Below are 17,554 nucleotides of genomic sequence, written 5' to 3'. Positions count from 1 at the left end.
TGATTGGCTAAAATCCTAAACCATCCATTGTCAAAATATTTTTCTACTAGACCATAAACCAGACTTTTCAAGGTTGCAGGTGGCTTGGTTGTTTACATACTCTGCTACCTCTTCTGTGAGAGAGAAAAGTCTCTCACAGACTTAGAAAATAGCAAGAAAATCCTCGCTAGCAGCATTTTGGTATCTACAATTCCCCCTTTTTGTTTGATAAGATAACAACTCCACTATTAATCCTAAATAGAAATTTACATCAGTTATTAATTCTAAATATGTCCTTAAGGCTTTAACGATCTGACTCCATAACAAGAAATTTAAAGTTCAGTCTCTGCTTGTGGAAGGACCATCCCAGTCTCTGCTTGTAGAAGGACCATCTGCCTGATGGTCAACATCTTGGTCATCATCAGAAGAGTCTGATGGCTGATGATCTACATTCTGGTGGCCACTTGGATGGTTGGTGTTCTGGTCATCATTTGGAGGTTGCCTGTTCTGCCTCTGGTGCCGTAGGGCAGGGCGAACACATTTTGCAGCTAGCCACCGTACCCCAGTATCTGTAGAAACGCAAGCATAGCCACGACCCCAAACCATAAGTTCCCGCAGGCCGTCCCACTGGTTAGTGAGTAAATTCCACACCCAGACTTTTGCCCAGGGCAGTTGTCTCTTGCCTGCAGATTGCAATGAGAGAAAGTGATTCAGAAGAACAGGATTCTTTGAATTTTGTGGTACCGTAAGGTGATTAATTGTATACGAGCTTTTGCTAGTCGGCTTCAGTAACCAAATTCAAAGGTTCCTGTGAGAATCGTTGAAAAGCCATGATAACAGCCCTTAATTCAACTAACTAAGCAGAGTCTGACTCGGATTGGTGTGTTAATCAACCACTGCAAAGGCAGTGTAGGATACTGTGCACCTTTGCGCACAGTGACCCCTGCTAAAAATTTGTCCCGATCCGTATGCCCCAGGCTGCCAACACATCCCGTCCCCAAAGGTTAAGGGAAGTGGTAGTAACATAAGGCCTAATTGTAGCTGTGTGCCCCTCTGAGTCCTTCACCGTCACAGGCCGTTCGCTTCAATAGCTCTGTGTGGTTCATCCTCATCCTGTGATGGCCGATCCCACTGGGGGTAAAGGCCATGAGGGAGGCCACGCAGAGAAGGAGATGATAGTTACATCAGCACCAGTATCAATCAAACCTTGAAGCTGAGTCCAGGGCGGACGGGCGTTCGGCAGGATCAGGGTACACGTCATCTGTGGCCTTTGGTCAGAGATGTCTGCAGTCCAGAAGGCCTGCAGAAGTCCTGTAGATCCACTGCTGTTATCTTTGTGAGTTTGTTGTTCTATCCTGGGGACACAAGACTTAAAAGGCACTAATTTAGCAAGGCAGGTCTTTTCAGGAATAGTTACAGGGGGTTTTCAAATTCCCTATAAAACTGAGGACAAGGCTCCGAGGAGCGGATTCCCATCAATCCGACCTCATCCTCATCCTATCGCATTAAACCTGTTAGAAGCCAGACCTGAACAGCCCCTCTCTTCCTTTGTCTCTGAGCTAACGTGAGCCGACATCAACGGCTCCTGCCGTGTTTCCCTCTGCAAAGAAGCCAGCTAGCTAGCCCAGCAAGCTCTTTTCCTGATCCCGAAGTCGCTTCAGCGACGCGTGGAGGTAACGCAGCTGGACTGTCTCTGACCAGGGGCACGCCAGAGTCAGTGCCTCGAGCACCAAACGCTGCGTTATTGGACATTGAAGGTTCAGGCTAAGGAGAATCCAAAACGTGGACAGCATCTCCCTTCTGCTGGAAGCCTTGAAGTTCACCACTGCAGTCTGCAGCCTACACAGATCATGTGAGTATTGTAAAAGTTCTCCAAGGAAGAGCAAGAACGAGGCTAATGCATGCACACAAACGCTGATCAAAAGCACTTGATGCTCTTGGACAAAAATAGGGAACCTTCACTTTTGGAAAGACAAGGTGACTATGGTTGTCTCTACAGTACTAGTAGGAAAATATCCCTGAAGTTTTGCAAAACCTCTTTTCAGGGGTTTGTTAACTTCATCTTTGTTAAGAACTGGGGAACACAGGGAGACCTGTCACTTTTTTTGCAGAATGCCATAGAAACTGCTACACTCACTTCAACAACAGTCCAAGTAACCTTCTCTGCAAATACTGACCATTTGCAGTTCTGGTTGATACAAGCCCCCATTACCTAAGAAAGGAACAACTCGGCAAGCAGTTTGCATAGATGAACAACTTAGCACGACTGCGGCTGATGACATGCCCTGACCTTTTTTGCCTTCAGCTATGGGTGCCGTACCCTCCTACCCTCACACATGCCACTCAAAGATCCACCTGTGACAGCAACTGTGCCAAGCCGCCACCCTTCTTCAGCACCATCGCACCTACCACAAGGTAGCTGAATCAGAGGGAAAAGGAGGTCGCCAATGGAGGTGTTATAAACATATATTATATTGGCTTCTCGCAAAGTATAAAGTAGATATTATATAATGTTAGAAATGCTTTTTGCTGTGTGGATGTAGTTTTCTTTTTAGCAAGAATGTTAGCAAGTGTGAGCACGTAAGATAACCTCCAAACGAACAGAGGATGAGGCCCGAAAAGCTGCTAATCAACACTTTGTCTAGGGAGCAAAAGGGCCCAAAGGCTACTCCGCCCGGAGAACAGGCGGCCAGGAGAGTCCAAGAGCCGTTATCACCACTCTGCCCGGAGAGACGAAGAGGCCCAAAGCTGCAATCAGCCCTGTCTGTCTGGAGAATTAAGAAATCCACCCTACCATCGACTCTTGCCTAGCGGGCCCAACCCCAAGAATCAAGAGAAATAAAACCACAAGGCAGAAGACTACGCATGCTCTAAAAAGGCGGAACCAAGGAGTGGCCATGCAGAACAGCTCCAGGAAAAGTTTTAATATGAATAAAGAACAGACAGTAAAAATGGTATAAAAAAGACTCACCTCTGGCATCAGGTGTGCTCTTGGCAGAGCACCAAGGCACCCGGCCATTACCCCGTTGCTTTATTTGATGTGTCTCTTATTGTCTTTATATTAAACCCTTTAAATTCTCACAGGAGAGTGAACCTCGTTTTTCACAATTAAGGGCTCGTCCCGGAGCTACACCTCGCCTCTGAAAAGCGTGGGAGGATTCAAGAAGCAAGGGTAAGGCGCCTCCCGCCCAAGTTGGCAGGACCTTTGCTTAGCATCCTCTGGCGTGATTTGGTGGCAGCAGGGCAACACCCGGAGGACAAGAAAGACACAAAAATAAAGCAAATGAAAGAGAGCGCTCTCGACAAAAATCCCACAGACACTGGAAAAGAAACAGGACTGGGAAGTATTGTCCAAAGAAAAAGGGGGTGGTTACGGGAGATGAGCGTGTGTGAATGAGACGTGGGCTGGTTGCCCCCAGATCTGCGAAGCGAGTGTGGCAGTCTCTGAGTGCTGCCGTTCCGTCTTGTTCACGAGAACAGCGGCCAGCGAGGAGACAAAGCGAGAGATAAGCGGAGTGAAAGAATCTCCGGGGGTGACTGGGACGGGGTCCCAGAGAAGGGGTTGCAAAGTGGGAGCTACCCCCCCATATGCTGGGTTGAGGAAAACTCCAAGAGCACCCAGGGCCTAAAAGTACCCCAAGAGAGGTTGGGGTTTGGATGCTAGCAATGCTGGGTTGAGGGAAATCCAAGAGCACCCAGAATCCTAAGGATTATATCATACCCATGGGTGGATACTAACAAGTGACTTGAAAGAGGTACCTTATTATTCTGTTGTGAGTAGGAATGAGTGAGTGAACAAATATTAAAAAAGAGTGAATGTGTGAATGAAAAACTGTGTAATTCGAAGTTAACTTTGTTTTTGGGGAAGGTGGGCTCTAATAAATTTTTTGGTGTTTTTTGTACTGTGAAAGGGTGGGTAGTATTTTACAGCAGTGAAGATTGGTGTTTTAAAGGAATGAATTAGTATTTCAAAGGGGGGGATAAATTGGTATTTTGAGTAATAGAGAACTCCTGGGAAAATGGGACAACAACCTAGTAAATTAAGTTCAAATTATAAAAGGGTGCCAGAGGATATACCCCGAGACAGTCCCCTCGGGGTCAAACTCGCAAACTGGGAAACTGATCCTTCTACAAAAGGAAAAGAGAAAGTAAAAATGATTCAATTCTGCATGAAAGAGTGGGTAAAAAAGGAAATCAGATCTGATCATGTGTACTGGCCAAAATACGGGTCTGATGAGGCATGGATTTGCCAGGCTCTAAATGTATTTGTAAATTCAGAAGAGCCATCTCACCCTGAGGAGAGAGAATATGCTTCTTGCTGGACAGGAATTACAAAACCTCTGGGAACCAAAGTCTTCAAAATATCAGAAACCGCAGAGGAAAAGCAAACAGAAGAGAAAAAAGGCTGAGACCCTTTAGAAGTATTGCCTCCGCCGCCAGCACCAGAAGCTGCCCTCCTCCCCCTGGCTCCGGGGCTTCCCCCGCCAGCCCCCCCTCCGCCCGCACCGGGGGCCTTTCCCCCGGCAGCCCTCCCGCCCCAATGGAGCTGGGGGGGAGCCCTGCCCCCGCCCATGCCGGGGATCCCACCCTTCCCATATATCTCGGGAATCCCAGCAGCCTCAATTGCATCAAGGGAAAGGTCACACGTCCCGGCTTCAGCCCCTACCTCTCCTGCCTTGAGAAACCCGGCTTTAGCCCCGGTGCCCGCCTCCTGTGCTCCGGAATATCTGGCTTCACTGCCATACCCCACCCCCACCCTCTGCACCACAGAATATTCAGCTTCAGCGCCAGACTTTGAATCTGCCCCTCCTCCCCAGGGGAGTTCGGTGCTTTCTTCCCAAATCAACCCTCTTCTTAACGAAGGAGCACCATACCAGAATACAGGAGGTGCCATTAAGGCTCCGAGGCAGCCCAACAAGCCCTCCATTGCTAAACAAACAGAGGGAAGCCGAGAAATTCATTTCTTTCCGTTAAGAGAAGTACCTAGGGGAGGAGGGGGAAGCGGCTTTGTGAGTGCTCCTCTAACCTCTACAGAGGTTAGGAATTTCAAAAAAGAAATTAAAGGATTATTAGAAGACCCCATAGGTACAGCTGAAATGTTGGACCAGTTCTTAGGTCCCAACATTTTCACTTGGGAAGAAATGCAATCAATAATGAAAATAATATTCTCCCAAGAAGAAAGAGAAATGATTAGAATTGCTGGAATAAAAATTTGGGGAAAAGAAAACCAACAAGGTCCACCCGGGGATCAGAAAATGCCCATTACACCTCCTAACTGGAACCAAAATGATGAAGCTGGGAGGGGACATATGAATGATTATTGTAATTTGATAATCAAGGGAATAAAAGAGGGGGCACTCTGAGGACAAAATGTCAGAAAGGCCTTTGAGGGGCAGCAAGGGAAGGAAGAAACCCCGACTGAGTGGCTGGAGAGGCTCCGAAAGAATATGAAACAATATTCTGGGAGAGACCCGGAGTCCCTAGCAGGGCAAGCCCTGCTAAGAGTTCACTTTGTCACTCATGCCTGGCCAGATATTAGAAAAAAATTGGAAAAAATAGAAGATTGGTATGAGAAACCATTACAAGACCTAGTAAGGGAAGCTCAAAAGATATATATGTCCGGAGGGATGAAGAAAAAGCCGAAGTGGGAGCAAAGATCATGATAGCCACTATGCGAGAGAGTACCTTCCAAAAAAAATCTAAAGCCCTCAGGTAACACTCCTAAACATTCCAGATTCAGAAATGGTGGAAAAGAGAAAAATAAAACCTCAGCACAATCAAGATTCCAAGAACAACCCAGGGATGCCTGTTTCTATTGCAAGGAAGAAGGGCATTATCAAAGAGAATGCCCCCACCTGAGGAGGGATCTGAAAAGATTTCAAGAGACACGCACAGAAGAAAAATAGGGAAATCATGGGCTCTATTTTTGGGGGGATAAATACCATCTGGAGCCTTTGATAACTTTAAAAGTAGGCCCCGAAGAGGAAGTATTGGAATTTATAGTTGACACTGGGGCAGAAAAGACTTGTGTGATGAATATTCCAAAAGGGAGTAATGATATGGTAAAAGTAACAGGAGCAAAGGGGGAAGGATTTAAGGTCTCTGTCATTAAAGATGTGGTTATTGAAGGGGAAACAAAAATAGGGATAGGGGATGCTTTGTTAGCTCCTGAGGCTGGCAGCAATTTATTGGGAAGGGATTTACAAATCCAACTGGGGATTGGAGTCATACCAGAAGAAGGGAAAATGACGGCCAAAGTGTTTAAACTTAGCCAAGAAGATGAAAGCAAAATTAACAGAGAGGTTTGGGCTAGGGAAGGGAATAGGGGTGGACTAGATCTTGACCCCATAAGGGTCACAATTGAAAAAGAAGAAGGTCCCATTTGTGTACATCAGTACCCTATATCTTTAGAAGGGAGAAAAGGCTTAAAACCAGTGATAGAAGAATTAATAAAGGATGGGACACTAGAACCTTGTAAATCCCCTCATAATAGCCCTATTCTCCCAGTAAAGAAATCTGATGGAAATTATAAATTAGTGCAAGATTTAAGAGAAGTAAACAAAAGAACACGGGCCTGCTACCCTATGGTTCCTAATCCCTGCACTCTTTTAAGCAAAATTCCACCTCAACATCAGTGGTTTAGTGTGGTAGATCTTAAAAATGCCTTTTGGGCCTGCCCACTGGCAGAGGAAAGCCGAAATATTTTTGCCTTTGAATGGGAAGATCCAAACACAGGGAAAAAGAACCAGTTGAGGTGGACTAAACTGCCACAGGGCTATTGTGAGGCCCCAAATTTATTTGGGCAAGCCTTGGGAGAAATACTACAAACCTTCCCCACTCCCCCAGGAATACAATTTATCCAATATGGAGATGACCTTCTAATATCAGGAGAAGATGAAATGAAAGTTAAAGGAGCTACCATAAAGCTTCTAAATTTTCTTGGGAAAAAGGGACTAAAGGCATCAAAAAGGAAATTACAGTTTGTGGAATCAGAAGTAAAATATCTCGGCCACCTGATAAGCAAAGGTAGCTGACAACTAAGTCCTGAAACAATTACAGGGATTTTATCCCTCCCTCCTCCCTCTTCAAAAAAGGAGGTTAGGAGACTGCTGGGGCTACTGGGATATTGCAGATTATGGATTGAAAGATATACACAAGCAGTAAAATTTTTATATGAAAAATTAACAGGGGGAGACAATATACAATGGACCAAAGATGATGATGATAATAAATTAGAAAAACTGAAGTTGAAACTAGCCTCGGTACCAGCCCTAAGCTTACCCTCACTAGAAAAACCCTTTCATTTATATGTGAATGCAGAAAATGGAGTAGCTCATGGTGTATTAGTCCAGGAATGGGGAGGGGTGAGAAGACCAATAGCTTATTTAGCTAAACTATTGGACCCAGTAAGCCGTGGCTGGCCAGTATGCATTCAAGCCATAGCAGCTACCGCTATTTTGGTGGAGGAGAGCCGTAAGCTCACCTTTGGAAGTAAACTGATTGTATACACACCCCATGCGGTCCGAAATGTGCTAAATCAAAAAGCTGAAAAATGGTTAACAGACTCCAGGCTATTAAAATATGAAGCAATTCTGATTGACAGTAATGATCTAACTATAGAAGCAAGCAAAAGCCTCAATCCGGCCCAATTCCTGTATGGAGAACCAAAAGATGACCTGGCACATGATTGCTTAGAAATTACTCAATACCAAACAAAAGTTCGAGAAGATCTAGCTGAACAAGCCCTCTTAGAAGAGGAAAGAATATATGTGGATGGTTCATCCAGATGCTTGCAAGGAAAAAGAATGTCAAGATATGCCTTAGTCGATGGGATAAATATGCAGGCCATCGAAACAGGAAAACTACCTTCAAATTGGTCGGCGCAGTCTTGTGAATTATACGCTCTAAAGAGAGCACTGGAGCATTTAGCACACAAAAAGGGGACCGTCTATACTGATTCAAAGTACATACCTTTGGAAAGATCTGGGAAGAAAGGGGTTTACTAAATTCAAAGGGGAAAGAACTGATACATGAAGGCCTGATTTCAGAAGTGTTGGAAGCATTAAAATTGCCTGAAGAAATAGCCGTAGTGCATATCAAAGGACACCAAGAAGGGATGACCCCAGAAATAAGAGGGAATAACCTAGCAGACCAAGAAGCCAAAGATGCAGCAGAAAATGGGACTGAACCAATTCTGTTAATCCTGACCCCAGAAAGGGGAGAATTGGAAATCCCCAAATTTAGTAAAGAAGAAGAAAAAGAATTATTTAAGATAGGGGGAGAACAAGATCAATCTGGAAAACGGAAACTTCCTGATGGGAGACAGTTACTTAATAAGCCACTCACTAAGAGAATATTAGAAGATATGCATCAAAAAACTCATTGGGGTACTCAAGCTAGCTTGTGTGATCATTTTCTAAAAAATTATGGGTGTATTGGAATCTTTGGGGTAGCAAAACAAATAACTGGGAACTGTAGAACTTGCCAAAGAGTGACTAGGAAAATAATGAGAAAAACAACATTAGGAGGCCGTGAGTTAGCTCTGCGACCATTCCAAAGTATCCAAGTAGATTTCACTAAACTTCCTCAAGTACAGAGATGGAAGTTCCTATTAGTAATAGCAGACCACCTAACTTGTTGGGTAGAAGCAGTTCCTGCTACTAGAGCTACAGCTAACATAGTATGCAAAACCCTTCTGGAACAAATTATTCCCAGATATGGAATGGTTAATAAAATAAACTCAGATAGAAGAACACATTTTACATCCAAAGTCTTACAACAAATAACTCAAGCCTTGGGAATAAAATGGGAATTACATACCCCCTGGCACCCACAAAGTTCAGGCCAAGTAGAAAGAGTGAACCAGACTTTGAAAAAAACTTTAACAAAATTAATGATTGAAACTCAAATGTCATGGGTAAAATGCTTACCTTTGGCTCTGTTGAGAGGCCGAACACAGCCCAGGTCAGACCTGGGAGTGTCTCCTTATGAGATGATGTTCGGATTACCCTTCCTTACTGCTCAACATGAAACAGCCACTTATGAAGTAGGAGAAGTAAGTGTCAAAAAATATGTCACCGCAATTGCCAGAACACTTGAAAATTTGCGGCTGAAAGGAATGATCCCTCAAACCACAGCTTTGGAGTTCAAAATTCATAATATCCATTCAGGGGAATGGGTACTAGTAAAAACATGGAAAGAACAATCTTTGACTCCACAATGGGAGGGTCCTTTTCAGGTACTGCTGATGACTGAGGCCGCAATCCAGACCAAGGAACGAGGGTAGATCCATGCCAGCAGAATCAAAGGACCTGTAAAAGAACCTGAAGAGTGGACTGTAATATCCAAACCAGGTGATACCAAATTGATTCTTAAACGGAGACCAGGTGGCAATGAGCTAGAACAATCTAAATAATCCAAGGGATATGCAAAGAATCACACCTAACTGAGAAGTAAAAGCCAAATTTATATCAGTGGCCCCTGGACAAATTCTGGGACATCGTGGAGAAGAATATTCTCACTTCAAACAGGAAGGGTTGGGACTGGATCAAACAGGGAACTCTCATGTTCTGATTCTAGCCTGTGATTTGTATTAAGAAGGGGGAGAATCACAACTTCCATCAGTGCCACATCATATACCCTGTTTGAATCATTCTAACACGGGGCATGCCAACCACGTCAAATATAAGTAATTAATCTAGAGGGAAATTGGCATTTCACACCGTCGACACCCTAGTTGTAAAGGGTGTCAAGCACAAAATCAACCCCCTATCCAGACAAAATCATAAGCAACAAAAGCAATAACTTTGCTCTGCAGATGGGAATTACTAGTGCCTGTTGAATGGGAAACACCTAAGATACGATAAGATACTACAGTTAAAAAGGTGCCAAAAGAAATTTGCCTAAAAGCTACAAAGGAAGTGACAAGGAAATAGAGGGCAAGACCGGGTCGGCCACTGTACTCGCCACCGAGAAGATCCAATACACCTGCTATGGGTTGCAACCTCATAGGCAAGGGAGGTGGGAGTATAAGCCATGCCGGACCTCTGTTATTCCTTCTTTTGTCACTTCTCCTGGTCCCTTTTGGGACACCGGCAAGACCATGTTACAAATGCTATCGAAAGCTCTACATGGAAAGACACCGGGGCTTCTTTCTTATTACTCATACCCATACCAACAGTCACTGTTATGACTCATCCAAATTAGGTATTTGCATGCATAAAGGAGAAAAATATTGGATTACAGAAAATTTAGGAACACGTGGAAACAGACTAAGAAGCAATTGTCCAAAAGGAGAAAAATAGATTTGCTCCACAGCTGCCACCAGGGGAACAGTCCAAGATTTGGTAAAAGAGCAAGTGGTAAGTAAAGATACAAAGCCAGCACAGCAACCTCGCCCTATATTCACCTCACCACGCCAGGACCTGTATGCAAAGCTCAAACAACAAAGAGGAAAAAACCCCAAGGTTAGGAAAAAACCTGTTTGTGGAATTGGGGGAGAGGATAGGTAAAGAACTTAACATAACCAACTGTTGGGTCTGTGGAGGAGCTTTAATGACAGAAGAATGGCCACGGAAAGGTAGCAGCGTAGGCCCGGTAGAACTCCTTAAATGGAACCGGACAAATATAAGAGGGGGGAACGGACCTGAGGGGTGGATTTTAAGTTCAACAGTGATAGGGGAAGAATGCCTCTGGCGAACTGGGATAAACTTTCTTAATGAAGTAGGAAACACTCCCTGTAAAAGCTATAAAGTGAGTAACAAAACTTCAAGGTGGTGGGTCCCAGAAAAACCAACTTGGTATTGAGCCCAGAAAAAAGGAAAAGACTGTGTATATGATCATGAAGTTGGACTCTTTCAGTGTAATGACACGAGGAAAAATCCTTATTTTGGAATCCCAGAAATAGCCAAATTTGGGGAGAATATAAATCAACAAGAAGGTGATTATTGGAAAGCACCAGATGGCTTCTTTTGGATATGTGGGAAAAGGGCATCCCCAAGACTCCCTTCACATTGGAAAGGGAGTTGTACACTAAGAATCATTCAACCAGGGTTTTTCCTTTTCCCAGAACCAGTGGGAGATCAATTAGGTATACCTCTCTATGAAGACTTCAAAAGAAAGAAAAGAGATTTAATTGGAGGATTCCAAAAATGGAAAGATGAGGAATGGCCCCCTGAACGAATATTAGAAACAGATGGGCCAGCTACCTAAGCACAAGATGGAAGCTGGGGATATCAGACCCCAATTTACATGCTGAATCGTATCATCAGACTCCAAGCTCTTGTAGAAATCATAACCAATGAAACAGCTGGGGCTATGGAATTAATAGTCAGCCAGCAACGCCAAACCAGAGCTGCAATACATCAAAATAGGCTGGCTTTAGACTATTTACTGGCCGAAGAAGGCGGTGTGTGCAGGAAGTTCAATACATCGGACTGTTGTTTAAAAATTGATGACAATGGGGATGCCGTTCTAGATATGGCCAACCAAATCAGAAAAATAGCCCATGTACCAGTCCAAAAATGGGAATCAATGATGTCTGCTAACTGGTGGGATGGCATATTGGGGAAAGAATGGTGGAAGAAGCTAGGTTTCTTCCTCTTATGTGCTACAGCTAGTCTAATATTTCTCCCTTGCTTGATCCCCTGCTTTATTCGGCTAATCACCAGCATAGTTCAAGGCATGCAAGTTGTGGCAATGCCTACTGACCCAAAGTTGGCTATGTCTGGAACAGCACAAAAAATTATGGTATTAAAAAGACAAAGTGATACAAAAGACCCTCTTGAAGAAGCCAAATTGATCTGTGAAAAGAACGAACAGACATTAGAAGCCAAGAAAAAAGAATTATTGCTCAAGCCAAATGATTTATAAAATAGAAAAGGGGGGATTGTTATAAACATATATTATATTAGCTTCTTGCAAAGTATAAAGTAGATATTATATAACGTTAGAAATGCTTTCTGCTGTGTGGATGTAGTTTTCTCTCTTTTTAGCAAGAATGTTAGCAAGTGTGAGCACGTAAGATAACCTCCAAACGAACAGAGGATGAGGCCCGAAAAGCTGCTAATCAACACTTTGTCTAGGGAGCAAAAGGGCCCAAAGGCTACTCCGCCCGGAGAACGGGCGGCCAGGAGAGTCCGGGAGATTTTATCACCACTCTGCCCGGAGAGACGAAGAGGCCCAAAGCTGCAATCAGCCCTGACTGTCTGGAGAATTAAGAAATCCACCCTACCATCGACTCTTGCCTAGCGGGCCCAACCCCAAGAATCAAGAGAAATAAAACCACAAGGCAGAAGACTAGGCACGCTCTAAAAAGGCGGAACCAAGGAGTGGCCATGCAGAACAGCTCCAGGAAAAGTTTTAATATGAATAAAGAACAGACAGTAAAAACGGTATAAAAAGGACTGACCTCTGGCATCAGGTGTGCTCTTGGCAGAGCGCCAAGGCAACTGGCTGTTACCCCGTTGCTTTATTTGATGTGTCTCTTATTGTCTTTATATTAAACCCCTTTAAATTCTCACAGGAGAGTGAACTTCGTTTTTCACAGAGAGAAGTTGTTCCCCCTGACAGCTAAGCTCCAACTACGGTGTCGCTTATGTCCTTCCCAGGACGGGCGGGAAAACGCCTCGGCGCAGCGCAGCGCTGGCCGGGAGCGGCCGGCACGGCACCGAGCGCGCTCCCCACTCCCTCCCGCCCGCGCCGCTGCGGAGACCCCGGGTTCGCCGGAATCGGCCACATGCTGCACGGAGGGCAGCGCGGCAAAGGCGGCCTCCCCTCGTCGCCCGGGGAAGGCCGGCCTCGGATCCCCGCTCTCTCCACCGGCACGGGCAGTGCCAGCAGCCTCTCGCTGTGGCCGCCGCTGGCCGAAAGCCTCGCCGCGCACCGCCCGGCCGGCCCCGCCGCTCCGCGGGGTCACACGGCACCTGCCGTGGGCGGCCGCCGAGCGACAGGAAGCAGAAGCGCTCACCGCCGCGCCGCTCGCCGCCCCGCCCGGGCGCTCCTCTCCTCGCGCTACCACGATGGCGCCGGCCCGCCCCGCCTTCCCCGTCGCCTGCGGCGCAACGCGGCTGCTCCGAGCCACGCAGCACGCGTGCGGCCGGGCCCTGCCGAGCTGCCGGCGGAGCCGGGGCACAGCCCGGGCGGGAGAGCTTCCGGCGAGGCTGGGCGGGCGGCGAGCGCGGCCGAGCGTGAGCGCGCCAGGCGGGCGGCGGGCGGCGGCGCGATGGAGAGCTAGATGGAGGCGGCAGCACCGCGCGGCATAAAATAGCTGATCGTCCGGCAGCCGCCCGCTCCGCAGCCCCTCGGCTGCTGTCGAGAAGGGCCCCAGCCCTGGCCGCGCCGGTGGCGAGGCGGCTCCGCAGCCCGCGGGCAGCCCTGGCGGGGCAGGGGAGCACTGCGGGCAGCCCCGGGGCCGCGCAGCCGTCTGCAACGCGCGGTGGGAGCCGCTGGGAACTATTTTACACGTCCCGGGGGGCTGGAGAGGAGCACGGAGACCACGCGGCAGGTCGCTGCCGTTAGGGAAAATTAATCCACGATGCCTGAGGTTTATATCCGAAAAGGAGACAGAGGAGTCCTGCAACATTCTTCGACTACAGGGAGAGTCCATGGGGCTTTTCCCATGGCGTCTGTCAAACGGTTGCGGGATGCAGCCCCCTTTTGATGCCAAGTTCCCGGCCACAGCACCCTCTTCCCCACTGGCTGAGGTATTCGGGAGATACAGACTTCCGGAACTGCCTACTCTATGCGCCCCCCTCTAATATGCACCCCCCTCTTGGCATCGAGAAGAAAGAAAAGAACCCCATTCCTAATGCTCTTAAGTCTTTGTTGCCTTGCTCTAGGTTCAGGAATTTAACACGGCCTTGATTAATCAACAGTCTCTGATGATTAGTAACAGTTCTAGAGAACTCCTAGTTTCTTCTGTTACTTCACTAGCCATAACTTCCTAGCCTTGTCTACAGGCCGATTCACACGGTCTCTTTGTAAAGACTCATCCATCTCATTCCTTTTAATCCCTCCTCTTTTTATTTGCTCTGTATTTGTCTTTACAAACCTTAATTACCATGGATTTAATTTTTTCTTCTGGAGTCTTCTTGGGTTTTGCTATTATTTGCAGTGACATTCTTTTCTGTCCTTTTGTAGTCATTTCTGGATCAGGTAGGCATGGCTGCTAGCGGCATCCCCTTGAGCACCTGCTGAAAGAGCTGCAGCCAGCATGGTGTCACGCATGGTAAAAAGATGAGAATTGCGATAGCATATAAGAGGAGAAATCGTATTCATTTAGCCCAGAGCTGGCCAGTTAACTATGAAAATATGTCCCATTCCCATCCTTTCAACATTTGGACAGGTCCACGAGCTGACGTTATTTCCTTTGTTATTTGTTTGACCACTTTTCCGCTGTCATCTGCTTGCAAACAGCAGCTCGAGTCATTTAATTTCCCACAAACTCCTCCTTCTTCTGCCAACAGATAATCTAATACCATCCAATGTTGAAATACCGCTTTCCTCATTTAAGTGGGTTGCTCAGCAAAAAGGTCAAGCGCTGTGGCTGGCTGGTTGGTAATTATTTCCGAGACAGCTTGTAACCTAATTATCTCCTTCAAATGATAAATGGGTTCCCAGGCATCTGGGATTAATTCCTTAGGTTTCCAAGGGGCTGGTCCATCGTGTTGGGTAACTTGTTCTGTTGGCCGTTCATCATTTCCCCGTTTTGGGGTGCTCCCTCCAGCCAGGGCTGCATCAGCTGACTGCTTTTCTCTAATTAAATCATCACAGATTTTGATTCCTAAGCGATTTCCCAGAACTTGTAGTAGCAAAAAGAACAACAGTCTACTAAATATACCATATCCCTGACCAGTTTGGAGGTAACCTGAGCTAAGCATGTTGGCCACAAATCCAATACTGTCCTTTCAAAGCCCGTGTTCCATTAGCAAAGGAACCTACCCATGGTCATCAATTGGTGGCTCAAAATACAGCAGGATTCCCGGGCCTAACGGTCCTCCAACAAGAGTTGCCCCACCATAAGGGTCCCAGCATTTGCATTTCCAAGCTCCCGCACAGGGTTCCCACCTACATTTACATCTGCAAGCTGCTTGGTTGGATTTGGAGCAGAACTCACTAAAAGGCTTTGAGTTCCAATCCGGTGTGGCCATTCCCACTGATAATCACAAACAACATGTCTTCTACTTGTGGAATTTTTGTGGGGACTGCTCAAAAACAGGTGGTCAAAAAAACCCCTTGTCCCTCCCCATTGCTTTACAGGCTTCCAAATATTTTTGGTAAGTGTGATAAGAACGCCTTACGCAGCTACTGTTAGTGAGCCGAACAGGTATTTGATTGCATTTGCCTTGATATTTGGAACAATTGGAAGGAGGGCAATTGGGGGTCCAAACCCAGTTGTTCAAGCCCAGAGGGAAAGTCAATTGACAATTGCCTTTTCCTACATAGACACGCCCTATCCTATTAGGCAATAAGTGCCTGTTGGAGAAGAATGAAGTGGCCGTGAACTTCCTTCTTTGGCCCCAAATCCCATCCCACTGTGGGCCCTCACATTGACCCACCATTTAGGTTCAGCTGGGCTAGCCAACTATGGCCACTCTTCAGATCCTCCTGGCCTTCCACAGAGCCAGCAATTGCTAAGGTTAAAAACTTTTGCTACTTCTTCTCCTAAGGCTGCAAATTGATTCTCCCACTCCTGGCCTAAACTCAGCTGACCATATCAAAGTAGAATTAGTAAGGAAAATGTTTTAATAGTGTCATCTAATTAGCTAGTCTAATTTTCCCCTTGTCTTCTGCAGCACCTGTGGCAATTGAAGACACAGAAACCACTTAACGTAACAAAATGGCCACAAGTATTAGCCCCCAAGTGAGTGGAGATTCTAGAGGAGGGATGCCTTTACAGTCTATTTCAGCAGACGGTCTGAAGGTAGGACTGCGGGGCTTCTTCCGATGTCGAAGCACTGCCTACTGCTCCGGCCCACTCCTGCAGAGTGTCAGTCACGGCCTCCCGGCCTTCTCCTCCAGCTGAGATGTGCAAATCTCTGAGGCTTCAGAGACCTTGACCCGAGAGTGACGGGTTCACCTGTGTTCAGCTTACTTGACGGCTGTTTTCTGTCGTCAGTGACACTTGGAATGGGCCACGCCATTTCACCAGCACTGGCGCTTCTTTCTACTCCTTAATTAGGACTCAATCTCCTGGTTGGATGTTAAAAGCAGCAAAGTCCAAAGGCCGGGCTTGCGCCAGCTGAGTTTCCTGTTGAAGGGGTTTCACAAGAAGCAGGATCCTGGCCACAGATGGTTTTAAAAATGCATCACTTGCCTCTACCCCCCCCCACTGGGTGGAGACTTACCAGGAGGGCAATTGCAAACAACGATTGAAAGGGAGATAACTGAATCTCTCTTCTGGGTTGGGCCCTCATTCTCACCAAAGCCAATGTCCAAAGCCCTACCCATGGCATCTTGGTTTCTATTACCAGCTTCAAAAGGTGTTTATTTCTCTCTTCATTGTTTTCTACCCGAGCCGAGCTCTGGGGGTGCCAGGGCCTATGGAGGTTCCATTGTGTTCCTAAAGAAGCCAAAACCCCTTGAAGGATCTTTCCTGCAAAATGAGTTCCCCTATCTGAATCTATTGCTTCTACAATGCTGTATCTTGGAATGATTTGTTCCAAAAATGCCTTAAGAACAGATCCTGTCATTACTGAAGTAGTTGGAAATACTTCTGGCCACCTTGCTAGCTGACATACGATTACCAGAAGATATTAAGCCTTGCCACTTGGGGCATCTCCGGAAAATCCACCTGGCATCTTTGGAAGGGCCATGCAGCCCAAGGCCTCCCTCCTCTAGCAAGTTACTTTGTAACTTGGCTGTTGGCTTTAGCACAGATCAAGCAACCTTCAACAGCTCCTTTTGCCAGTCTAAAAAGACCCCCAGCAACATACATCATGAGATAGGCTTCTGCCAATCCTCAGGAAGTGCAAGAACTCTCTTAATGGAGTTGCTTTAATATTGGTAGGGCCAAAGGTTCTGGTATCTCTTGTTTGCCATCCCTTGGAAACCAATTCTTGCCTTTTTTCTCTGCCACGCGACTTTTAACTGTATGTCAAACTGCTGCGGTAGAAAAGACAGCTTCCTGGGCAGTGATGGAGTCACGGGGAGCAAAGGGGGCATCTTGGAGAGTTCTGGCAGAAGTGTGGCTTTCTGAGTTTCTTCATCCACCAAAAAGGAGACAGAGGAGTCCTGTAACATTCTTCAACTCCAGGGAGAGGCCATGGGGCTTTTGCCATGGAGTCTCTCAAATGATTGCGGGAAGCAGCCCCCTTCTGATGTTAAGTTCCTGGCAACAGCACCCTCTGAGGTACTCGGGAATTACAGACTTCCGGAACTGCCTACTCTACGCCCCCCTCTAATATGCACTCCCCTTTTGGAATGGAAAAGGAAGAAAACCAAACTATTCCTAATGCTGGGAAGTCTTTGCTGCCTTGCTCTAGGTTCAGGAATTTAGCAGGGCCTTGGCTGAGCAACAGTCTCTGTTGATTAGTAACAGTTTCTAGAACGAATACTTTCTTCTGTTACTTCCCCC

This window comes from Aphelocoma coerulescens, unplaced genomic scaffold, assembly GCF_041296385.1.
Source record: "Aphelocoma coerulescens isolate FSJ_1873_10779 unplaced genomic scaffold, UR_Acoe_1.0 HiC_scaffold_46, whole genome shotgun sequence".
NCBI lineage: Eukaryota > Metazoa > Chordata > Aves > Passeriformes > Corvidae > Aphelocoma > Aphelocoma coerulescens.
The sequence above is the reverse complement of the archived record's forward strand: the minus strand, read 5'-3'. Positions refer to the sequence as shown.